Raw genomic sequence first — 22,335 nt, forward strand, 5'->3', positions numbered from 1 at the left:
AAGACACAGGGAAACCCAAAATTAAGCATCTGGCTTATTTTACAAACCAGATCTGAAGAGGTCAGTGCTAGGGCTGAAAGAACCTGGGTTAAAGGTTAAAGATAAAGGAGACATTGGTCAAGGTCTCTTCAGCGTTGATCAACCTGTGTTGCCAAACTAGAGGGTTCTTTTGTAGTGTCATTCATCCACTGTGTTTGAGGAGTAGGAGGACATTGGATAAACAGCAGGGAGAAGGAGAATGTTATTTTGTGAGATTAACAGATGACTTGAACACATAACTTACATCCTTTAGAAGAAAGGTTCAGTGCTCCTAACTTTGCCGTGATTACATGTTTCATTGGTTTGCAATTCTATAGCGGAAAACTCTCTCTTTTGAAAATGGAAGTAAGGTCTTTTGCTGCTACTTTCCCCATGTTCACTCCACCATGGAATTTGTGTACCTTATTATAATTAATTCTATTATAACTAATTCATGATAAGAAAAATATTTTCTTCTCAAAGAAGTTGCCAAAATGATAGAAATAAAAACACATTGATTTAAAGTAGAATAATTTAAAATTGTGTCTTCAGCTTAATCAGGGAAAGAAAAGAGTTATTTTGAATATTTCTTATGACTCCTCCTGACCCTTGAGTCTTTATCTGTGGGTCATTTTGGGTGTGTTGTTTGTTTATGTATAAGGAGTGCTTGAAGAAGGAGAGGTGAGGAAAAATGAAAACTAATCTCTATTCAGTTGCTAAGCAAATAACTATGCAGCCCATATTTCCATGGGCCACCCTTGCCTGGATCTAAAATTGAGGAATATGGTGATGTTAGTCTCCTAGGGAGGCTATGACAAATTGCTACAAATTTGGTGGCTTAAAACAAGAGAAATTGATTCTCTCACAGTCTGGAGGCCAAAAGTCTGAAATCAAGGTGTTGGCAGGGTTGGTTCCTCCTGGAGGTTCTGAGGGAGAGTCGTTCCTTGCCTCTCTTCCAGCTTCTGGTGGCTCCTGGCAACCCTTGGCATTCTTCGGCTTGTAGCTGCATCACTCCAATCTCTTTCTCCACCTTCACGTGGCTTTCTTCTCCTGTGTCTCTGTGTGTGTCTAAAGCGCACTCTCCTTTCTCTTATAAAAAGATAACCAGTTTTCGGATTTAGGGCCCATCCTAAATCCAGGATGATTTCACCTTAGAACTTTAACTAATTACATCTGCAAAGACCCTGTTTTCAAATACAGTCACACTCTGAGGTTCTGAGTGTACGTGAATTGGGGGGGACACTATACAACCCACTACAGGTTATAACAGCAGTTCTTAAAGTATGGCTCAGCAAAGACTAACAAATTTGCAAAAACTCCAATTCAACCACCTTTCCCAAATCCTGCTAGTCCAGTTTAATGAAGCCTCACCAGAATGCAACCAAAACACTCTGGAATGTCCCAGACAGACACACTCGCTCCATCCCACAGACGTCTCCCGCGTGAATGACGTGGCGTCCTATTTATCCTGCCCTGCTCTGCTCTGATGGATGCCTTGGTGAAGAGGGTAAGAAGGAGCCTTTCCGTCCTCATGTTGATCAGAACTTTAAAAATTTCCACAAACAGTGAGCTTTGTGTACTTGCACTTTAGGTTAATTAGAGCTGACCAAAACCTGACTGAAATTCAAACATTCTGGGTCAAAAGTTCTCTTGAGTCAACTACTCAGAATAATTCTTCCCACTGACCTCGTCCAGCATGTCCCCCACTTTCCATTTCCCCCAACTTTCCTACGTTTCTTCCCTTTCCAGTCCATATGCTTCTAAGACTAAGGAGTGAACCCAGTCACCTGATATCTCAAGGTGGGGCTGCAGGGAAGGAGCCCAAAGCCTAAGTGTCCCCTCATCATTTTTTATCTCCCTCAGGTTCATTTGGCATTTACATAAAGAGATTTTGTTTGTTCTATGCTCTCTGCCCTCTGGAAAGGCCTGAGTAACTACATAGATTTAGGCTGAGACCTTCCATTAAAAAACAGAAACATCGCTGTAGACAGATTTCCTAGTTCTCTTCTCTCTGCAACAGAGAATATACAAGAATATATCCCACTTGTTTATATTTAGGGAGCATTTAGTAACAAGGTGGTGTAAATAAGATTGGTATGAGAGACCTACCAGCTGGCTATTTTAGACTGAGTTCCATTGGGTGTTAGTGTATCAGTGAGGTCTCCATGGGTCCAGAATTTCATCTTCAGTGTTCAGAAGGAAAATATACACGCAAAGAGTACGGGAACATGTACCATCATGCCATGGTCCTACACTAAAGAAGACACTATGTTCCTTACATTTTTAAGTTCTGCAATTGGATTTTTTCCTATTCTTGTTTTGCTTTTTTTTAAAAATTTATTTTGTTGAAGTATAATTGATTTACAATGTTGTGTTAGTTTCTGCTCTACAGCAAGCTGATTCGATTATACATATATACATGCATATATTCTTTTTCATATTCTTTTCCATTATGGTTTTCTACAGGATATGATATCACTTATATGTGGAATCTAAAATATGTGATTTTATATATGAACTTATTCACGAAAGTGGATGAACTTATCCACGAAACAGACAGACTCACAGATATAGAGATCAGACTTGTTGTCGCCAAGGAAATGGGGGTGGGGGAGGGGTGGACTGGGAGTTTGGGGTTAGCAGATGTGAACAATTATATATAGAATGAATAGACAACAAGGTCCTACTGTATAGCACAGGGAACTATATTCAATATCCTGCAATTGGATTTTTAATTCTCTCTGCTGAGCTTATTCACATTAATCAAATTGCAAAGCATTGATAAGCCAAAATTCCAATTTATTAATTTACACTGAAAAATGTTACTGCCAGGTGGATTGCAATGCTCACTTGGGCTAGTTAGAGCAGTACCTTCTCAATAGAAATGTGTCCTTGAGAGATAAAATCAAAATTAGAGGATATCTTGGATTATTGAATGAGAGTAAAAGAAATGAATGACCTTAAGGCATATAGCAACTTCTCTACCTTGGGGTTACAGGCGCCATGCATCAAAACTTCTCAGTTGCTCCAGAGTATGTGCAAGTATTAATGGAATGTATGCCTTACCCGGCTCTCAAGTTTCAGTGTTCTTTATTATTGTGCAAAAGTTTCTGTGACTAAAATTGCACTTAGTGTCAGAATTTTCAGCATTATTACATCCATATCTCCCCCCTTGATCTTCAGAACGTTTTTAGTTTCGGGTTTCCCTGATGGGAATTCAGGAAGGTCGCATTGTTATCTTACCTGTGACACTCTCATATGACTTATCTTAATGTGACTTTACATTTTTAGAAAAATATCCTTTCCAAAAGGCTACACTCATTCCCTTGTGTGAACTGTCGTTATTTTAGTCAGACTGAAGGGTGCACCCTTTTTTGGAATCTGCAGTCCTTTGTTTTTGCCACACAAGGTCTCAAGGACACATGTGGACAAAGTGGTCCCCAATGTACTTAATTCCTAGAAAGAACATGGCCAGTGGGACGTGCAAAGAACTAAGCTTCAGGATATCTGGGTTCTGGTCTCAGCTCTGCCTCGAAGTGCCTGGGGCATAGGAAACTCATGCCTGTTTCCTTGTATTTAGACATAGAACTGGGGTAGCTTATTTTCCAATCCCTCTGACTAGCACACAATAGATACCCGTGCTGGTTAATCAACCAATCTTCTCTACTAGCTCTTTTAGCTCTAAAAATTTTACCAAACCTTAGTGAATTAAAATCCAGATTGGTGAATGACTTTTTCCAAATTTGCTTTTTCTCTAATAGATTTTCATTTATTCATTCAGTGAACATTCATTGCAGGCAAGGTCCCTGACCATGGAGAGCTTATCGAAATTAATGATTTCAAGCTTTTTTCCTCATAGTCTACATCCTTCTTTCCCACACTCAATACTTGATATCCACACATGATCTTCTTTTTTTTCAAATAATCTGATCATCTCTCTTTACAACCAACTCCCTCTCTCCTCCGTGTTTCCCTTTCCCATGATCTCCACAAGATTTATGTTTCTCAGGGACTCACTTGCTTTGAACTGTTTTTCCTCAAGAAGTCCACCGACGGCTTTGTAATCCAAGTTCAGAAGTTTAGGAAAAGCAGATTCTAACCAAAAAGCAGGAGTCTGAGTGAAGGATTCCAGTGGCCTTGCACTTACCTAATCCCGGAACGTGAATTGCTCACATCTGCAACACTGGAAGGTCACGCAGGCTTCTTCATCCTCGTGGAAGATTGCTCCAAGAACTCAGCACCTCCCAGGTTGCCTCCATCGTACAACCCCCTTGAAAATCCCCTACAGGGTGGCTGGGAAGGAATCCAGCCCAACATCCTGCGGCCACACATGTGTCTTCACTCATACTCCAGCCCCCGCAGGTCGCCAGCCTCCCAAGGACCTCCCAGACCACCCACAGGGCCCTCCCCTGGAGTCCTGAACGTCTCCTCCCTCGCTCTCTCATCTCGGCCATGCCTGAACCTGCAAGGTCTGTGTCTGGGCTCCACTTATTTCCGCCAATGTCATTATGAAGATTTTAAAGAGAAACACGATTTTAAATGTCATAACACTTCATATTTGAATAAGAGCAAACCAACAAAGTGCCGCAGAAGCAGCAGTAACTCACACAGCAATGAATACAAGAATGAACCAACAAGGACCTACTGTATAGCCCAGGGGAATATACTCAATATTTTTAAATAACCTATAAGGGAGAAGAATCTGAAAAAGAATAGGTATGTATGTATGTATAAGTAAATCACTGTGCTGTACACCTGAAATGAACATAACATTGTAAATCAACTATACTTCAATAAAAATTTTAAAAAAGAATGAAGAGGGGAGAGGCACAGGAAACTAAAAGGGTTCTGTCCCTAGGGCAGGGAAGGGGGTTGATTGTGAGTTTACTTGGTGAGTGCCATCAGAGACAGCAGAATGTCTACAGACTCAGTAGGCATCTTCCCTCGTGGCAATTAACCAAGACCCAAGACAACCAGAATCCCAGATCCCCTGTTTAATGGTTTTCTCTGATCCAAAGAATTGGCCTATTCCAGCATGTTGACCTTCTCGGTCCAGTATTTTAGGACATGATTAATGACAAGTCTGGGGTAAAGTTCAGGATTTTGTAATGGAGCCACAGGAAGCCTAAGGGACCAGGCAGAATATGGCCGTAATTTGACTATCTCTAGCAACCCCTCTGAGCGCCTCATTTGCTCTGTACTGGTATTTGTGTCCACCTTGTTGTGGGCTGCTGCTCTACATGGGGGGGTGGGGGGGAACGCAATCAACTTCCATGCCCTCCCTGACAAAAGTAAAACCAGGGCTACAGGAAACATGTTTTTAAAAATTCAACAATTGTTTCTCTAAGTAATCAGCTCCTGAGCAGTAGAATAATGTGATTTTACAGATGCCTTCAGCCCTGCTCTGGGGCACTTGGCTATAGAATCAGGTAAACCAGTGTTTGATTAGATGAGTTCTGCAAATTCTGCAAGTTTTTTTTGTGACAAGAAATCTGTCATAAAAAGACAAGTGGGGGGAAAAGGGTGCATGTATAAGAGTTTTATTACAGCATTTTATATATTTGCAAAATTTGATGGATAAACCAAATATCAGTTGATCCATAAATTGTCATGTATACATATCACAGGACTCTAGGCAATCATTAAAAGTGTATACCTTTATTCACTGATAAAGAAATCCCCTGTGATTCACTGTTAAATGCACAAAGAAAGCCAAAAAACAACATGTATGATGCCATTTATGATAAGTTTGTACTAACACACCCACCCCACACAGATACAGAAAGATATTAACCAAAATATTGAACACTCCCTGAGATATCCCTAAAGTGGAATTTCAGATATTTCAAATGTTTTTATTTCTGTTTTTCTGTATTCTTTGAATTTTCTACAGTAAAATAAATAGTTTTTTAGGATTGGGGGAAAAAACTTAATTAGCTATCTGTATTTTGAGGATAAGAAAATGGAAGTATATGGGCTTTAGAATCAGACTGAGGTGATTTCAAATCCTGACTCTCACTTGTTATATGACCCTGGGCAAGTCATTTAACTACACTGAGCCTCACGTGCTTCACTTAAATCGTTAGTTATTCCCTACCTACCACGAAGGTTGCTTCGGGATAGTATGAGAGAGAGTGCCAAAATGTTTTGAAATATTACCTGATGTATCTTTCTTTTAACTCTTTTTCAATGCTAGAGCCCTTCCGTCACTCAAATTAGATGAGGAAAGCAGAGACTCAGGAAAAAGAGGACATAAAAGAAAATAGTGAGAAAAATATGTTGGAATCAGCAGTCACATTTTTGTCTTTAAATTCTAAAATTATTGAAATTTTTAGAAGAGACAAAAGACTTGAAAAGCAAAGTGCCATTTAAACAATTCCTTTCATGCTTTTTTAATGTTCTCATATTGCAAGTACTACTCTTGAAATGAAATATCTTTAATTTTAAAAGAAAATAGTTGAATCTCGAACTTCCAGACAAATCTCCAAATAAACCAAGTTCAGTTACTTGTCACAGGACACAACACTTCATTCATTCATTCAGCAAATTATTCTTTTCCAGGCATTCTTCTAGGCACTGGGAATGTAGTTGTGAGTAAAGCAAACAAAAATTCTGAATTTTTAAAATTTACTTTGTACAATAGGCAATATACTCTTATGATACATACGCACATAAAGGGGAAGGTATAGAGTGGAGAGGATGGGAAGAAACTGGAACTGATGTATTGCTGATGGCTGATTCTAAATGGATTCAACTCCTGTGGAAGACAATTTAATATTATGCTGCAAGGTTGAATGTCTGGTACTCTATGACACAGCAATCCCGCTCCCAGGTATATGCCCAAGGGAGATAACTTGCACACATGTTATCAGGAGACTTATACAAGATTGTCTGCAGCAAGATGTTCACAAGAGCAAAAGACGGAAAACAATCCAAATGTTCACAAACAGAAGCATGGATTAGTAAAATGAAGTATTTTCAGACAATGATGAAAACAGATAAACCACAACTTACTTTTGAAAGGTAATTGTGGCAAAGGATATTTTTCAAAAATGGCCACAATATTAGTTCTGGCCCCAAATGTTCTTCCAGAACCTTCTCCACCCTCCCCTCCACTTCCCATTAAGAGGTGGAGTCTGTGTTTTCTCCCTTTGAATTTGGGTGGGTCTTTGTGACTGGCTCAACTCATACAAGACAGAAACTTTGTGACTTTTGAGGACTGGTCATAAAAAGGCAATGTAGTTTCCTCCTGGCCTTTGGAGCCCTAAGCTGCTCTGTAAAGGGTCTGATGACCCTACAGCCACCAAGCTGGAGAGACCCCATGGAAAGAATACATAGAGAAGGAGATAGAGGTAGCCCGAGAAGCTGGGCTTGTGTTACCAGCCCAGGCAGCAGGAATGTGAGTGAAGATGTCTCAGAGATGACTCTGGCTCTAGAAATCATTTGACTCCAAACACATAAGAGATCCTGAGCCAGAAACATGCTTCTCTCAAACTCCTGAATCCAGAGACAGAGTGAGATGTCTGCTTATGTCCATCAACTACAAATGACGTTTGTTGTTTTAAGCCACTGAGTTTTGGAGTGATGCATAAGGATAGATGACCAGAACGATGACAATGGGTGAAAACAAATAAAAAGTCCCAGAAAAGTTCTTACTGTATAATATCATTTTCTTAGTGCTCAAAAATAAGTCAAACAAAACAATAAAACTACTCTTTAAATAATTGAAAACATAAATGCAATATTTTTTAGATTTTGATATTTCTGATTTCATTGCAGTAGAATCAGAGAATATTTGTATTATTTCTACTTCTCAAAATTCATTAAGGTTTTCTGTGTAGCATAATAGGTGATCAATTTTTGTGAATGCGACTTGAGCACTTGAACGTGTATTTGTTATTTTCAAGATACAACTTTTGACATATACATCTGTAGGTATAAATCAGATCTACCCTCCTAATTATACTATTTACATCTTTTAGTCACTTAATTTTGATCTGTGAGAAAGGTGAATTAAGGACTTGTAGTGCTAGTATGTTTCTGCCTCTTTTGTAATTTTTAAAATTTCTGCTTTATTGCTATTCTGCTTTTGTTTTGGGTGGAGCACAAATATCCATACCTGTATCTCCCCTGTGAATTATAAAACTTCTTAGTTTTATTTAATGTTTATGGGCCTGAAAACCCATAACTGATACTAAGATCATGACTCTTGCTTTCTTTAATTTTTGTTTGTTGAAAGGCTGCCCAGCTTTTTATTTACAATCCTTTTTTTTTTACATCTTTATTGGAGTATAATTGCTTTACAATGGTGTGTTAGTTTCTGCTTTATAACAAAGTGAATCAGTTATACATATACATATGTTCCCATATCTCTTCCCTCTTGCGTCTCCCTCCCTCCCACCCTCCCTATCCCACCCCTCTAGGTGGTCACAAAGCACCGAGCTGATCTCCCTGTGCTATGTGGCTGCTTCCCACTAGTGATCTATTTTACGTTTGGTAGTGTATATATGTCCCTGCCACTCTCTCGCTTTGTCACAACTTACCCTTCCCCCTCCCCATATCCTCGAGTCCATTCTCTAGTAGGTCTGTGTCTTTATTACTGTCTTACCCCTAGGTTCTTCATGACATTTTTTTCTTAAATTCCATATATATGTGTTAGCATATGGTATCTATCTATCGGATGAATGGATAAAGAAGATATGGCACATATATACAATGGAATATTACTCAGCCATAAAAAGAAATGAAATTGAGATATTTGTAATGAGGTGGATGGACCTAGAGTCTGTCATACAGAGTGAAGTAAGTCAGAAAGAGAAAGACAAATACCGTATTTACAATACTTTTAAATCAGAATGTTTTAGGTATGGCTCACTCATAGCATAGCTTTGGCTTTTCTTTGAGATCGGTCTGAAATCCTTCTTTCATAGAGAATGAAACCTATTTATATCTACTAATGAGAGATATCCTAGTTCTGTCACTTATTCAGTCAGTTAATAATTTTTGAGTTCTTCTACTCCAGGTATATATAATAGGAGCTGGAAATACAGAAGTGATAGATGATAGATAGATAGATAGATAGAGACACCATTCTAGGCATCAGAAATGTGAGTGAAGGAGGATCATCTAACTATCTATCTACAATCACTTCTGTATTTCCATTTCCATGTAGCTTGCAATCTAATGGGAGGAGAGAGACTAAACATAATATCATGTTTTCAGTTTTATAGGCTACTTATTTAAACCTTTAACTCTATGGTCTATATTCTTCATGTCTATGTGTTTGTGCAGTTCTTCTATTATTTAGAAATGTTTTATTCTTACACTAGCGGAACCTTTATAATTATAACGATATAATATCCTTAGTTTTTCATTTCTTTAGACAGCCCCTATTAACTTTCTATATGAGCAATGATAAAATTAGCATGTTTCCTGTTTCCTCTCTCCTCTCCCTCTCTGTCTCTATTATCTTTTTCAAGGTTTAATAGTATGGTTACATGTGCTTATATTTCTATCACTTGATCTGTCAACTTGAAATGACATCTCCTCACTCTCAACTATTATAGACGAAGCAATCAGCAAACTGACACTAACGCCCATTTTCCCTTTTCCTCTCCAAATTTTTATTAGTTAAATACTTTTTAAATTGTTAGGGCATATAACCCATATGTCTGTTCTGTCACCACGTTCCATCACATTTGGTTTAATCTTTGCCTGTAGTTAAACCAATTCAATGCTCCCTGCCATTGCATCAGCCAAAGTTTCCAAAGTCATCTCCAGGAATTTCATCAAGGGGAGTTAATTAGAACAATATTCCCTGTGTGCCTCATGTTCAAAACAGCCTGGACAGACTTTAGTCTTTATATTCGAAGGATAGTTTGGCTGGATATTTAATCTTTCACTTACACTTCCCTCTGGGAATATTGTAGAAGTATTCAAAATATTGGCAGTTTGATGCCTGCTCTTTATCTGCTGGGAAGATTTGCTGTTCCTTTTTTTGTTTTTGTTTTTGTTTTTGTTTTTGTTTTTTGCGGTACGCGGGCCTCTCACTGTTGTGGCCTCTCCCGTTGCGGAGCACAGGTTCCGGACGCGCAGGCTCAGCGGCCATGGCTCACGGGCCCAGCCGCTCCGCGGCATGTGGGATCTTCCCGGACTGGGGCACAAACCCGTGTGCCCTGCATCAGCAGGCGGACTCTCAACCACTGCGCCACCAGGGAAGCCCTGCTGTTCTTTTACATATTTTTCTTTCTTAGAATACCTTTTCATGATGCTGTAGCACTTGAGCATTTTGCTGGAGGTCATGGAGTCTGGAAGGCTACCCTGGAGGATCTTCCCAGCAGGAACATTTCTTCCCCTGTTCTAGCACAGAGGGAAGCTAATTTCTGCAGTTATGGCTCATCTGTGTGGCTGTTTAACTCTACCTTTTCTGTTTATCTGAACCAAAAGGATCTAAAGGACCTCTACTACAGCCCTGCACACCCCAGTTCCTGACCCCTTCTTCTAAATAAATGAAGTAGTATTTGCACGTTAGGAGAGCCCCTTATCTTCAGGAGGTGGCTCAATCCGAGTTCTGGAATTTTCTGGGCTTCTTGTCTCCACCTCCTCCTGTGACTTTTGGTGGTCCTTCTTACATGATTTGGAAGTCAGCAGATTTTAGTGGATTATATGTGTAATTTCATGAAAAATTAAGTTTGCAAGGTCCATTTTTAATGCCTTAGGCTTTTGCCTTTTTCCTAGGAGAAGGGGCAAAAAGCTGACTTATGCAACCCTTTTTTGTGTCAAATATTTCAAAGCACTTTTGGCTTGCCAGAATGGACTTAATGAGAAAGAACTGGATTTGTGGGTTCCAAAGATCCAGAGCTTGGCTCACTCAGAGCATAGATTTTATACCATAAACTATACTGTAGAAAACCCATATGATGATTACAGAGCAGGTTCCCTCATCCCAAATGTGATAAGAGAAAAATCAGATGGCTGGAATGAATTAATTTGGGGGAAACGTGACTAGATCATACAGAAGCCTCTAAGAGGTGTCCAGGACTCTGTCCCAATTTAAAATCTGAATTATGAATAGAGATAGCAGCATAAACTCTATATTTGGGGGAGATTCTCAGAGCAGAATGACTATGGCTTAGCTTCCCAAGATATAACTTGGGAAGGTGTGTTTTGGAGAAAGTCTCCAACATAGCACCTGAAGAATGGGAAGGAGGGGCTAAGGAGTTTGTCTCTGCAAAAAGTTCCCATTGGCACAGAAGTGGCACAACCAAGAAAGAAGCAAGAATGCATAGACTCTGAGACTAGAGGCCGTGGAGGAACCACAGGTACCAGTAACAGATGCCACGGCACAACAAAGAGATCATTCAGGTGAGCTACATCTCCTTGGAGGCCAGTGAGCTCAGAAGACATCACTTGGACCGAGCACCTCTCCCCAATGCCAGAATGATGCAAAAGCAACAGCATTCCTCCCAGTGCACATTATCCCAGAAAAGAAGGAAGGACAGGAAGGGAATATTCAAGTGCTGAATATTTAACTTGATTCGGCCACACAAAAGTTGTAAATGACTGAGTCATCTTGAATTGCTCAGATTATCTTTCTATGACCTTTAAAAGGGGAGCTTTAGAACTGAATTAAGTTCACTTCTAGAAAAATAAATACTATTAGAGTTTTGCTGCCATAGGTTAGTGAGTGTAAAACTTTAAATCTGCTATGTTTGGGGGCTTGCCTGAAATTCCAAGGAACATTCATGTAAGGCATACTTGCACCATGAACCTTAGACAAGAACTGGAGCAAGTCAGGACCACGATGCTGTGACAGAACTGTATGCAGAAAGCCAAAGTTTGGAGCCCCAAACTGTGATATTAACTGTGACTCGGAAACGCCAAAAGAATAAATCTCCTACTCATAGAAGGAAGGCCGATTCTAGGGATACCAGTTCAGGCCATAAATGTGGTGATGGAGGATATTTGAAGAGTTTGACTTTGGAAGAAGAAACAAGCTGTAAGGAGAACTCATAGCTCGTGATGTAGAAACTCAATAAACTAGGGAGGGGGTCCTTGAGACCTGGAGAGTGGAGACACCATGATATTGCAAGAGCCAAGGATTGATTAGTCAGGGTCTATCATCCCTTTAACCAGATTGCCTGGACACAGTGGTGGGAGAGTCACTACTCCCAGGAACCAGTGGGTATCCCAGGAGATTTAGACTGGGGGGTCCTATACATGATTTCGTATAACTCTAAGCAAAGACACCTTAGTTATCCCAGCATCATTATAGCACCTTTTGTAGTACAGACTACCTTGGAGGGGAAAGTGAGCAAAGAGAAATTCTTGGGAAAGCAGTGACGATCTTCCAGTGGAAACAAGTGACAACTTCACCCATGATCCACATGTAACTCCATAATTTCAGAGACTCTGGTGCATAGATTATGGGTAAACAAAATTTGAACAGGGACTTAGTTATGATACTCTTAGCAAAATATTTCCCTTCATAGGAATGCAAATACTTATTAAGGGGATAAAAGAAAGAAGATAATATTTTTGAAAATTTAATTAATACAATTTATGTTTGTAGTCATTCTTTTTTTTTGGATGTTTGTATTTTATTTACATTTATAGAACTGTTTAAAATACAGAAAAACACAAAGGATTAAACAATAAATACCTATATTCCTATCATCCAGAATTAAAACTTTAAAAAAATTTTTTAAATTTAATTTTATTTACTTTTTATACAGCAGGCTCTTATTAGTTATCTATTTTATTCATATTAGTGTATATATATCAATCCCAATCTCCCAATTCATCCCACTGTAGTCATTCTTAAGTTCTCAATAGTCTCAAGACTTTATTTACTGAATAAATAGTATTCATTGCTTTAGGAGAGGACCAGATCCAATTTAGAACAAAAAAGTCACCATTCCATTTGCTGGTAGAAACTTAAAAAAATCCCAAGTAGTCAAGCAAGAGGGTAAATTCAAGAGGGTCAATGATGTCTAGAAACCCAAGATGGGGGGCAATAGGTTCAGGGGTGAATCCTAGGAGAGCAATAGCTTAGCTTCGCCAGGTAAAGCCCACACACTGAAAATTTTCTAGATATGTAAATCCAACATCAAACCAAATGCTGTTAACTAACAGTGGTTGAATAAGATCTCTGAGTTCTTGGGCCTTTGAAGTCCCTGACCTGAGTGTGGTGTGGAGAAGGCCATTGGCAGCTTGCATTGAGAGAACAGGTGGACCAAAGGACACCTCATGTTTGGGACAAGGAAATGAAGAAAGCATGGTTTGGGCTTCCCTGGTGGCGCAGTGGTTGAGAGTCCGCCTGCTGATGCAGGGGACATGGGTTCGTGCCCCTGGGCCCATGAGCCATGGCCACTGAGCCTGCACGTCCGGAGCCAAAAAAAAAAAAAAGAAAGCATGGTTTGACAACTGGGGGCCACTGGAGGGATATGGATCAACAGTGGATATACAGATACTTAAGTCCAGGCAGGAGCAGCTATAGCTTGCTGGACCAAACAAGCACAGAGGATAACACCTGGATCAGATGACTCATCCCTAGGCCAGGACAACATCTTTACCAGTGTCTCCCTCGACCTCTTTCTGACCCAGGTCTTAGTTCACCTTCTGTCTTGAAACAGAATGAGGGAGAATCACGGGTTGACTGATTTGAAGCTTTAAATTGACCACATTGAATTCAGGAGATTACTGAGTAAATTTGAATTGGCAATATGAAAATTTCCACCATCAGAGAGACCAGGAATTCTCAAGTTTAAGTAGGTTCAGTTATGGAGGAAAGAAAATCATTTTCATATTTAACACCCAGATTTTGTGACTATGTGAAAGTTAAGCCCAATGTATGTGTTAAGAGTGACAGGTATATAGCAAACATTTAATAAATGATAGCTGCTAATAGTTATATTATTACATCTTTCCATTGTTATCTGAAATTTATGCTTTGGTGCTATCAACTTCTAGGTCTTAAGAGACCTCCATAAAAGCAAACATCTTTAAAATGTCCTGTTAGTTTATCAGGCAGCACAAAAGTACTGGCAAATAAAATCTTTGGTTCTTAGGGTAGAAATACAATTATGGGAACGGGGTGGAGTAAAAGGCAGAAGGTAAAGACGAACGTCTGAGAGGGGAGCATTCTAGAAATTTTGCCTGGATAGGAAAACAAGCTTATCTGGCCCCCAAGTCACACATGAATTATTTGTACCAGGATGACATTTAAATAATTAATAATGGGAAACTTAGCTTAATATTCTTGCCAACCAGCTGTATTGAGAAATCAAAATTTTTTAAATGGCTTGCTAAATCTGGGATCAGAGTAAATGTGTTGGGTGGTCTTGCAGGCTATTTTCAACACATTGTAGGAGCCCAGTGGCCTGCTTTTCTCTCCATTAAAGGACTGTACCACGGCATCTATTTATATTCCAAAGTCAAGCCACCCACTTTCTTGGAAAATGCTGCCAAAAATGAAATACTGCCGTTATGAATTGCCTCTTCGTATACTTTAAGAGTGCCACCGCTTTTCACTTTGTATTTGTTCACCTCATCTTTTTCTTTTCAACATGTATTTTTAAAACACTGCAAATTAATTACAGATTTTAAAATTCCTAATATTTTTGGTTGGTTACATTGATCGGCAGATATAAAGAGCTATCTTTATTCTTCATGTTGTAACTCCAAGTCACACTGGTGGTAGGTTCCTTCTGTCAAGTCAAGTTCCTGAATCATGTATTTATAAGTTTCAATCATTTCCTGATCAGAATTTCTTACTGTTCCTTTGACTTGCTCCTAGGTTTAGGGATTCTCCTTAGTTTGGAGTTTGTATAGTTTTGCCTATTGACTATAAATGCCTAATCACATTTTATCTAGTTAGAATTCCAACTTTAAACGTAAATTATGATATGAAAATGCCCCCAAAATGCCATTTTTTTCCTGCTCTCAAGACATTTTTCAGAACTATTGATCTTCAGTCTTCTCTCAGACCCTAAAGCCAATTCTCTACCCACACTTGTAATCTCCTAAACAAGTTTATATTCATGGAACTGACTGTGAAAAAAAAAAAAAAAAACACCTCACCACCTGTTATAAATCCTAAAATTAGTTGTCAGGGATGGAGCACTACTATTTTCTTATGTTACAACTGATTAATAATGATAACAGAAATTTTGTCTTTTAATTCATGGAAACAAATTTCTCTTATTTAAAATACTAATGCTCCGTGTATGAGTGTTCACGGAGGGTGATATTTGGGTGGGAAGAATTCCTTCAACATGTATTAGAGAGGTATTCGTTAGTTCATTCAATAATGAATTCAGTAGATATTTATTAAGTGCCAACTATGTTCCAGGCACTCTTCTAGGTAATGTGAATACATTAGTGAACAAAATAGACACAGATATCTGTCCTTCCTGAGGTTACAACCTAGTGGGGAGGAGAGGAAAAAGTAAAAAATAAATGAATTAATGTTTACCACTGATGTTGATATATGGAGAGAAATAAAGCAGGGAAGGGAGGTGGGACAGGGTGGGGAAGAAGTGCTGTTTTTCAAAAGGTGGTCTAGGAAGGCCTCCGTGACTGGGTGAGCAGACACCAGAGGTGAGAATGCTTACCAGGCACGGATCTCAGGGCAGAGCATACCAGGCAGAGGGGGTAGCAAGTTCATGGTCCTGGGGCAGGGAGGCCTGGTGTGTTCAGGAACAACCAGGAGGCCAGAGTGGGCGGAAAAGTGTGAAGGAGAAAAGTGGGAGATGGGTTTTGGAGAGACAGCAGGGAGCCCCGACATAACCACTTTGGAAGCCTGTGTGAAGACTTTGCTTATAAAGAGTGAAAGGGGACACCACTGTGAGGGCATTGAGCCAAGGAGTGATAAGATCTGACTTATGTTTTAAGAGGCTCCCTCTGGATAGTGTCCTGAGAAGTGTCCGTAAGGAGGGGAGGATGGAAGCAGAAAGTCCATTTAAGAGGCTTATGCAATGGGCTTCCCTGGTGGTGCAGTGGTTGAGAGTCCACCTGCCGATGCAGGGGACACGGGTTCGTGCCCAGGTCCACAAAAATCCCACATGCCGCGGAGCAGCTGGGCCCGTGAGCCATGGCCACTGAGCCTGCGCGTCCGGAGCCTGTGCTCTGCAACGGGAGAGGCCACAGCAGTGAGAGGCCCGCGTATCGCAAAAAGAAGAAAAAAAAGAGGCTTCCGCAATAACCTGGGTGAAAGGTGAAGGATAGTAACAAAGAGGTGGTGGGATAGAACTTGAAAGAAGAATCAGTAGGACTTGCTGGCTGATCATACATGAACCCTAAGAGAATGAGTCAAGAATGTTATTAAGTTTTTTACCCTAACAACTGGGGAACAGAAGTAATTGCTATCTACTGGGATGAAGAAGATGACTCGGAATGGTTAGGGTGGGGACAGGTAAGATCTGGAATTCAGTTTTAGATAAGTTAATTTTAGGTATCCATCATACACATGAGTGTAGCTATAGAATAGAGAGTAGACTATATAAATCTGGAGTGAAGTGCACCCTGAGATATACATTCGAGAATGATCAGCATAGAGATGCCATTTAAAGCCATCAGGACTGGATGAGATCACCAAGGGAGTGGGCAGAGACAGTTGAGAGACCAAACAGTGAAATGTGGGCACTCCAACACGAGGAAACTCAGGAAAACAAAAAAAGAATGAGATCATGTGGTGTTCTGGGAAGCAAGGGAGGAAAATGCTTCAAGGAGGAGAGGGTGTTTTACTCTCTCTTTCACTTTTGGTTAGTGTTTGTGTTAAACTTCATCTTCTTGACCTCTCTGTGCCACGTGCTGCTGATAGGTCAAGATGATGCAGGCTGAGGATTTACTACCAGATTGAAACACCAGGTTTAATTTTTGTTGACCTTAAATGCAGCTTTGGTAGAGCCGTGGGGATCAAAGCCTTGATGGAATTGTTTTCAAGAGAGGGTGGGAGAAGAGAGATTGAGTACCGAAAAAAATAGAGTACTTCTCCACGGGCTTTTGTTCTAACAAAGAATAGAGAAAGGGGGTAGGAGCTGGAGGGGACTGCGGTGGTCAGGAGAATGGTTTTAAAATTCATTTCGAAGACTTCGTAAATCACAGGACATTGTATGCTAAAGAAATTGATTCATCGGAGAAGGAAAAACTGGTGATGCAGATGTGAGGAAACAATTAGGGAGCAATATACATGAGTGGGTGAGAAGAGAAGGAATTTCATGCTAAAGGGGAAGGAACTGGCTTTAGACATGAGCACCATGGTTTATCCATGGTACCAGGAGGGGAGGTGGAGCTGCAGGAAGATGGGTAGCTGGAGTGTGTAAGCCTGTATGTGGAAAATTCATTCCTGAGGGCTTCTGTTTTCTCAGGGAAGTAAGAAGCAAGACCAGCAGTGGAGAGTGAGGATGGAAGGAGAGTATTGAAAGAGGTGAGACAGGAAGTGTAAACAGTCAACGGGCCAGGAAATGTCCTAGGATTGGTGAGCAGGACTTACACCCCAGAGGAGCATTTTGGAACTCAGGTTGCTTGGGGAAATATTCCCGGAGTATTAAAAACATGTTTGAAAACCAGGTGATTAAATATTTTGGAGAGCTACTATATGCTCTGTCAGCCCTGTCTTCCAAAGTCACAATGTCAGTTACAAGGTGAATAGCAACTACAGCATCCTCTTCAAAGAAAGATGTTTAACACTGTATCATTAAAATTTTCCCAAATGTTTGACAGCACAGAACTCTTTGTGTCCCATTGCCTATTAGCATCCTTCAGAACAGTGTTCCATGGACTCCAGTTTGGAAAAATCACTGCCATAACTACAGCATCACCAAAGGTGTTCATTAATTCCCCGAGAGAGGCTCTTGCAGTCACTGCTATGCCACCTATAAGGGGCAACATCTGAACCAGGTGCAAAACTTAAGAGACTCCAGGTAAACAATTAGGGGAGAGCTCATTAACATTTTCTGAAGTTCCTCACTCATGAACCCTAATGGGGTATAGAAAGCCTTCAAGGACAATTCAGTCTAACGGGAAGAACAATGTGCTGGGATCCAGGAACTCAAAGCTGAAGTGCACAGACTGGGCGATTTCGGCAAGTATCCAGCACTCAAGTATCTAAATGTTGACTAGCAAGTTTCCTCCACCAGTTGTGAGTACAGGAGACACAGTGATTAAGAAGACTCATCTGCCATCCGTCAAACCAGGGACAAATCTTATTTCCATCTCCTACTAGCTGTGTCACCTTGGAAACAAGTTAATATACATGGATCTCAGTTTTCTTTTTTGCAAAACAGAGAAGACGGTATCACCTACCTCACTGGCTATTATGAGCATTAAATGAGAAAAAAACACCTCACTTAGCACATTGAACTTTTACCTGTCTATTGTAACAAGCAATAACTGATAGGAAGCACCTGTCTAAATTAAAAGTCTTGTGAAATTGTAAAGCAGCGTTAGTTCTGTATTAACAGTGTGGCAAAGGAAATTAAATTAAGAATGTTTTTAAAAGAAAACATATAAGTGGCTGATTTGGTTCTGAAAAGTATGAAGTCAACGCACTGCTCCTTCCTAATCTGTTTTCTCTTCAATATTTTGACAAAAGTCTACATCAGAGGTTTATTGAACTTGTACTGCATTGTTGCAGAAAGGAATGGCTTTTCTGTTGGGGATAATAATACTAATAAAATAATATTATTTTAGATTTGTGGCCTAGCATTTCCTTTACAAGCAGGTATTGTTCCTAATGGGAAAATAAAGATTACGAAGGGTTAACTGACTTAGTGAAGGTCAACAAAATGTCACAGTCGGTCCACTCATAGAGCAGCAGGAAAGTCTGTATTTCTGACATATTTATAACTCTATGGTTAAGATGTTTGTTTAATGTTCTCTTTTATTCAAAGGTCTCTGACCATTTAAACCTTCCCCCCCTTTAACTTAGATGTGCTTTGTTAGTTATTAGCGTCCTTTAAGTACCTGCTTCATGCTCACTTTAAGATCTGGACCTACCAATTTTCAAAGACTTCTACTTTGACAAAATTCCAAGCTAATTACAGCAATTTTTAACAACATGTTCTGGTGAAAAATAAAACCTTCCTTTAGATTTGAAATTTCAAAGAATTAAGTTTGCTTGCTTCTTGTAAGAAGATAATTCTTAGACTTTGTGATACTAAGACTAAAAAATATACTATATTTTGCATATAGGTTTAAAATGTATTTGAGTATGTTTGCTTTAACCATGGAACGTGATCCAAGACCAGGCTCGGAAGTAGGAGCTAAAAACCTGAAATCTAGGTTTTATTGTCAAATCCATGGAGGATTGCATATCTCCTTTCTAACTGATACTTCTAGATAAAATGGCAAAATATTTCATTGCTGCTTGATTACATGTTACTAAATAAAAGTGGTATTTATAAGTATCGTTGGGGTGAAATTATATAAATATTTTTATTAGCACATGATTGTAAGAGATACAGATCCCAAATTTAGATGTGCATGAATGACACAAGTCAATACACACACACAAAAAGAGATAGAATTACGAATGGTGTGTGTCTAGATTTTCGCAGCCGACCCAGCCATATGTTTCTTGTCTAGGTGGCTGCCCAGGGAACTCAAGCATGTGGATAACAGTTCTAGTGGGCAAGAAGCCATATAAACAATGAACATAACTCAAAATGAAACAAAGAAGCATGCTAATAGCAAATTGTAACATTGTAGAATACTACTCAACCAAACTTTTTTGATGAGTGATAAACGGATAAATGATATAGAATCATCCCAATGAAAAAATAATTGTTTGATGGAAGAACCACATAGCATTTTGCACTGTAAGATGTGACAGTCCCATTCTCTCTCTGATTTTTGTCTACACTTGCCTTCATTGTAACCTCCCCAGAGCCAGCCAGGACAAACACAATGCCTGATACCCATTGGTTAAATTCTATGAAACATTTTGTTTATTTTGTCACTGTAATAGGAAAGATCTGCTTCCAGCTTCAAAGAAATAAATAATGGAATTTAAATTCTTTTTCCTTTTATGTAACAAATAGAATGTATACTTTCTGTTAGTTTGTGGGTGGGGTGGGTAGTGTAATAAAGTTATAGAATTTCTTTCACATGGGAACGTTTTGCTACATTAAGAGTAAGCCTTATGTTTTACCTGATGCTTTTTCTGAGAAAATAGTCACCCTGCTTAATTCAATGAGAAAAATACTTAATAATTGATGAGGATTTGTGGAGTTGAAAGTTGTAAACAAGACAGTATTTCAATACAAGAGCTCTAAAATAACTAAACAGACTTCCTTTGTTGAATTTATTTACCCTTTCTATAGCACCTAGCATCTTAATACTTAGGCATAAAAGTACCAGGCATAATGTGAGAATGAAAATATTATGATTCTGTCTAATTTTTCTCTCTCAGTGAGTTAAAATACAGTGTTCAACCATACATTTATTCCCTTGTTACACTGCTTAGTTCCTGAGACTAAGGAATTCCTTATATACTACAAATATGCAGTGATTGATGTGAAAGAGAGATGAAGGCATGACATTGTCTATCAATTCAAAAATCAGTCAGTAGTTTAACTACAAATAGTGTACAAATATGCAGGTATAGTAGCAGTAGCTAATGGCCATGTATTCAATTTTTTCTGTCCTGGTTTCATTCTCATTTTCGAAGAAACTCTCTCTCATGATCTTGTGATAACCAGTTAAGTTCCTGAGACCAATATTTATCTGCTGGGTCTGTTGAGAGGTTATCGAGCTCTTTCATGTCAACAAGATATATGGAAAGGATTTATATCATAACAATTAATGACAAATTATACAACAAACTTCTAATAGTTTTAAAGACAAAGTGATACTAAAGCATCAGATGCCTCAGAGTTCTCATCTATGCAATGGGAATTGTGTTAATACCCAAATGTTTGCTGAGTGCCTACTACATTCCAGGCACTTTTCTAACCCAATGGGCTGCAACAGTGAACATGTGAGAAAAATCCTCTGCTCTTATGGAATTCCTACTCTAGTGGTGGGGCAGATAGACAGTAAGCAACAAAAATAAAGCAAAATATGTAGTGTGTTAGATGGTGATAAGTGCTGTATAGAGAAAGATAAAAGGAGAGGAGGATCAGAGTGCTCGTGGGGCTTGCAACTTAGTTGCAATAGTTGGTGATGCTTGCCCTGAGGAGGTAAAAACAGTAGTAGAGGTTCATAGAATTCTTGGTAAGATTGAATGAATTATACGCAAAATGCATTGAGCAGTGTATGGCACATAGCAGAGGGTGAATAAACGTCAGGTTGAAAAAGAGGGTGTGATGCTTAGGGTTATTTTGAGGAAGGTTTTTGTTTGTTCTGCAGACTTTCCTTTATGGGCCATGGCCATTTTTATCTGGAGTTAAGAATGGAATTGTATTTGACTTTTGCATAAAACGTTCATAAAGCTAATTTGTAAACTGGATAAAAATAAAGAACTGGAAGACCTAGGTCTTCATGGATCAGTTATCCACAGTTTGACCCTGTCTTAAAAAGAGAGAAAGAAGGAGGAAGGAGTGGGGGCATGGAGAGGGAGAAAGGGAAGGGGAGAGGGAGGAGAAGGAAAGAAGGAAGGGAGAAAGGAGAGGAGGAAAGAAAAGTTCTTTAAGAGTCCATCTTAAGAATAAAAAGTTTTAAGGCATACAGTTTAAATTACTTTAACTTTATATGTGACTAACTTGAAAAACGGCTCATTTAAAACAAATCTAGGGCTTCCCTGGTGGCGCAGTGGTTGAGAGTCCGCTTGCCGATGCAGGGAACACGGGTTCGTGCCCCAGTCCGGGAAGATCCCACGTGCCGCGGAACGGCTGGGCCCGTGAGCCATGGCCACTGAGCCGGCGCGTCCGGAGCCTGTGCTCCGCAACGGGAGAGGCCACAACAGTGAGAGACCCGCGTACCGCAAAAAAAACAAAACAACAACAACAACAAAAAAACAGATCTAAATCCAAATCTAGGAAAGTACCAATCTTTAGTAATTGGGTTCGAACATTTTATTGAACTATATAAAATCTATAGAAATATCATATATTCCTTAAGATTATTTTTCTTGACAAACAACTTTATTATTCTAGAAGGTGACTATATTTAGGTGTATTTTAATAGTAAACAAGCAATGAGTTATTTGTATTAAAGAAGTTAACAGTTCTAGCTAATAGGAAAGAAAAATAAATACTCATAGGGCACCCACAATGTGCTAGGCAATTTGGAAGTTACTTTCATTTTTCCATGAAAAAGTTTTGAGGACTTACATGTAGGGTGCTGAGTGAGGCATTGGTGAGATAACTAAGAAGT

The sequence above is a fragment of the Hyperoodon ampullatus genome (genome assembly GCF_949752795.1).
Source record: "Hyperoodon ampullatus genome assembly, chromosome: 16".
Classification (NCBI taxonomy): domain Eukaryota; kingdom Metazoa; phylum Chordata; class Mammalia; order Artiodactyla; family Ziphiidae; genus Hyperoodon; species Hyperoodon ampullatus.